Raw genomic sequence first — 4,021 nt, forward strand, 5'->3', positions numbered from 1 at the left:
AGTAGCTGGAAATACAGGCACGCGCTACCATGCCCGGCTGATTTTTTTATTTATTGTAGAGATGTGGTCTCGCCAAGTTGCCCAGGAGGGTCTCAAATCCTCAGGCTCAGGCAATCCACTCACCTCAGCCTCCCAAAGCGTGGGATTACAGGCTGAGCCACCGAGCCCAGCTTGATGGCCTTTCTTACTGGAGTTAGGTGGTATCTCAATGTGGTTTTTATTTGTATTTCTCTGATGATTGGAGAGGCTGAGCACTTTTTTCATGTATCTGTTGGCTGTTCATATGTCTTCTTTTGAGAAGTGTTTATTCATTACCTTTGCCCACTTTTAAATAGGATTGTTTGTTGTTGTTTTTACTTTCGGTTCATTTAAGTTCCTTGTAGATCCTGGAGGTTAGGCCCTTGTCAGATATATAGTTAGCAAATTGTTTTTCTATTCTGTGGGCTACCTTCCCACTCTCTTGACGGTTTCTTTTGCTTTGCAAAAGGTCCCACTTGTCTATCTTATCTCTTATGGCATATGCTTTTGATATTATGTTCAAGAACTGGTTGCCTGTTCCAATGTGCATAAGGGTGTCTCTTGTGTGTTCTCAGATTCTTATAGTTTGAGATTTTAAGTTTAGATCTTTGATCCATTTAGAGTTGATTTTTGTGTGTGTGTGTGTGTGTGTGTGTGTGTGTGTGTTGATAGGTAAGGGTTCAGCTTCATTCTTCTGCAAGTGGTCAGCCAGTTTTCCCAGTACCTTTGAATGAATAGAGTCTCCTCTCCTCAGTGGTTGTTGTTGGTGGGTTTGTTGAAGATGAGTTGGTTGAAGAATTGAGGTTTTGCTTCTGGAATCTCTATTCTATTACATTGGTCTATATGTCTGTTTTTGCATCAACACCAGGCTGTTTTGATTATTGTAGCTTTATAGTAAAGTTTAAAGTCTAGAAGTGTGATACACTTTTTCCTCAAGAAACCTTGAGGAAAAGAAACAACTACTGATATTGAGTTTTCTCAAGGAGGACAGTTACATTAGGAAGCCACAACAGAGATATTAAAAACAACATCTAGCCGGGCTCGGTGGTTCAGCCTGTAATCCCGCGCCTTTGGGAGACTGAGGTGAGTGGACTGCTTGAGCCCGTGGGTTCGAGACCTGCCTGGGCAGCGAGACCTCATCTCTACAATAAATCAAAAAATTAGCCGGGTGTGGTAGCACACGCCTGTAGTTCCAGCTACTTGGAAGGCTGAGGCGAAAGGATCGCCGGAACCCAGCAGGCGAGGCTGCGGTGGCCGGGAGCGGCCACTGCACTCCAGTCTGGGCGACAGAGTGAGACTCCAACTCAAAAAACAAAACAAAACAAAGAAAACAACATCTGCCGGGCTCGGTGGCTCAGTCTATAATCCCACGCCTTTGAGAGGCTGAAGTGAGTGGATTGCCTGAGTCCACGGGTTCAAGATCTGCCCAGGCAACTTGGCGAGACCTAATCTCTACACTAAATAAAAAAAAATTAGCTGGTGTGGTAGTGCGCGCCTGTAGTTCTGGCTACTTGGAAGGCTGAGGCAGAAGGATCGCCGGAGCCCAGCAGGTCAAGGCTGCGGTGGCCGGGAGCGGCCACTGCATTCCAGTCTGGGAGACAGAGTGAAGACTCCAACTCAAAAAAAAAAAAAAAAAAATCTACTATTGATTCAGTAATTAAAAACATCTCTTGGTTAGTTTTCACAGCTTCCTTATGAGTAGGTACTATTTTCATTTCATAAATAAAAACACTGAGATTTATACTACTAGACAGTGGTGAATCCAGAATTCAAACCCCGATGTGCAGCCTTCACAGCTCCTGTTTTCACTCTTACTATCACTAAGATGTATGCGCTCTGAAGTCCATGGTAGGATACAGTGTTTAGCTGGCGACTGAAGGCCAATTGATCATTCCATCACTGAGTTCAACTGGCAGAATTTTTTCACTGTCTTCTATTTATCCAGTTCAGTTGCATGTCAAGAAAAAGAGATGTTGCTCTGCAATTTTTTTTGTTCCTAGGAATGTCATTTGCAGATTTCTTTCAGAATGACTATCCTAGGTTGATTTTGGGACCTCTCCCAAGAATTCCACTAATATCCTATACAATCCCTATGGTAACATTTTCTTTGTCTTTTCTTTTTATTTTAAAGAAGTGGGGGTACAATTCAGGATCAGGTATACAAGTGGTCATCATACAGGTAACGTTTGGGCTTCCCTTTGGACCCACTTTGCCTGATTTGAGATCAGGTGCTCTTATTGATGTTGTGCCCCCACCCTCCACCTCCCCCCGAGCAGTATCCTACTACTGCCAATCCTTTTCTTATAGTATTATGGTAAATGTTCAGGTATGAGTGAGAACATGTGGTACTCTGTTCTTTGTTTCTGTGAGAGATCACTGAGTATGATAGACTCTAGATCCATCAAAGCTGCTGCCAAGTCCTTCTGTTTGTACTTCTTTATGGCTGCATGGAGTCTCTTTAAATGACTTATTTCAGGGGGATGGGATTAATAGTAGCAAATATCTGTCTGGGGATGGGGAAACACCTCTTATCAACAGAGTGCCTGAATTAAACGTAATTGTACACCTAACCCTTAACTGTACCCCACAAAACCATAATAAAAAATATTGATTAAATTTTTAAAAAATGACCTATTTCAATATATGACCTATCTCAATAAATGGAGGCATACATTCAGCTTTGTTTGTGATTAAGAATGGCTTTAAAATCAGATATTTTAAAGTTTGAATCCTGGTACTGCCACTTGTTTCTCTTTTAAGAATGGATTTGGGCCGGGCTTGGTGGCTCAGTCTGTAATCCCAGCACTGTGGGAGGCCAAGGCGAGTGGACTGCCTGAGCCCGCGGGTTCGAGACCCACCCGGGAAACTTGATGAGCCCTCGTCTCTACAATAAATAAAAAATTAGCCAGGCATGGTAGCGCGTGCCTGTAGTTCTGACTACTTGGAACGCTGAGGTGGAAGGATCGTCGGAGCCCAGCAGGTAGAGGCTGTGGTGGCTGGGAGCGTGGCACTGCACTCCAGTCTGGGTGACAGAGTGAGACTCCAACTCAAAAAAGAGAAAGAATGGATTTGGACCATGCAGGGCCTACAAGCAGTTACTTACTCTTGAGAAAATGTGTACTGTTCTTACTTGAGTGGCAAAGAGTGATGGTAAGAAAGCAAGCTTCACTGGGCATGGTGGCTCTCACCTATAATCCCAGCACTTTGGGAGGTGGAGGCAAGAGAATTGCCTGAGCCCAGGGGTTTGAGACCAGCCTGGGCAACTTGGTGAGATCTCTTCTCTAAAATAAAATCAAAAAATTAGCTGGGTATGGTGGCACATGCCTATGGTTCCAGCTACTTGAAAGGCTGAGGCAGAAGGATTGCCTGAGCCCCACAGTCTGAGGCCTGAGAATGCCACTGCACTCCAGCCTGGGCGACAGAGTGAGACTCTTGTTCAAAAAAAAAAAAGAGAGCAGGCTTTGGTGTTGACTGCCTGAGTTCAAATCTCAGCATGGTCACTTGCTAGTTATGTGACCTTAAGTAAGTGACTTAACCTCCCAACATTCCAGTTTTTATTCATGTCTCATACAGGTAATGTTACGTGTTATTAATATATATTAATATTAACACTAACATGTATATGTTATGACCTACTCAATAAAGTTCTTAAGAGGCTGAAATAAGACAATACTTATAGAGCGCTTAATATAGAGCCTGACATGTAATATATTCTCAGCAAATGTCAGCAATTTGTGTTCTTCAGTTAATATTTATTAATCACCCACTATATCCCAAGCATTGCACTAGGAGTGCCCACTACATTTAAGTTCTGTAAGAATCTTCAGGGTGAAGCTGGGCTCGGTGGCTCAGCCTGTAATCCCGTGCCTTTGGAAGGCTGAGGTGAGTGGATTGCCTGAGCCCGCGGGTTCGAGACCCACCTGGGCAGCGAGACCTCATCTCTACAATAAATCAAAAAATCAGCCGGGCGTGGTAGTGCATGCCTGTAATTCCCGGCTACTTG

General features: G+C 43.8%; 1 protein-coding gene across 3 annotated transcripts in view; it reads right to left on the reverse strand.

Annotated features, from left to right (window-relative positions):
* The window catches only part of PIGU (phosphatidylinositol glycan anchor biosynthesis class U), a 118,717-nt gene that overhangs the window by 65,487 nt on the left and 49,209 nt on the right, over window positions 1–4,021 (reverse strand). The gene's annotated exons all lie outside the window — the stretch shown is intronic.

Source organism: Carlito syrichta, unplaced genomic scaffold (genome assembly GCF_000164805.1).
Source record: "Carlito syrichta isolate Samal-C Ts95f unplaced genomic scaffold, Tarsius_syrichta-2.0.1 Scaffold316293, whole genome shotgun sequence".
Classification (NCBI taxonomy): domain Eukaryota; kingdom Metazoa; phylum Chordata; class Mammalia; order Primates; family Tarsiidae; genus Carlito; species Carlito syrichta.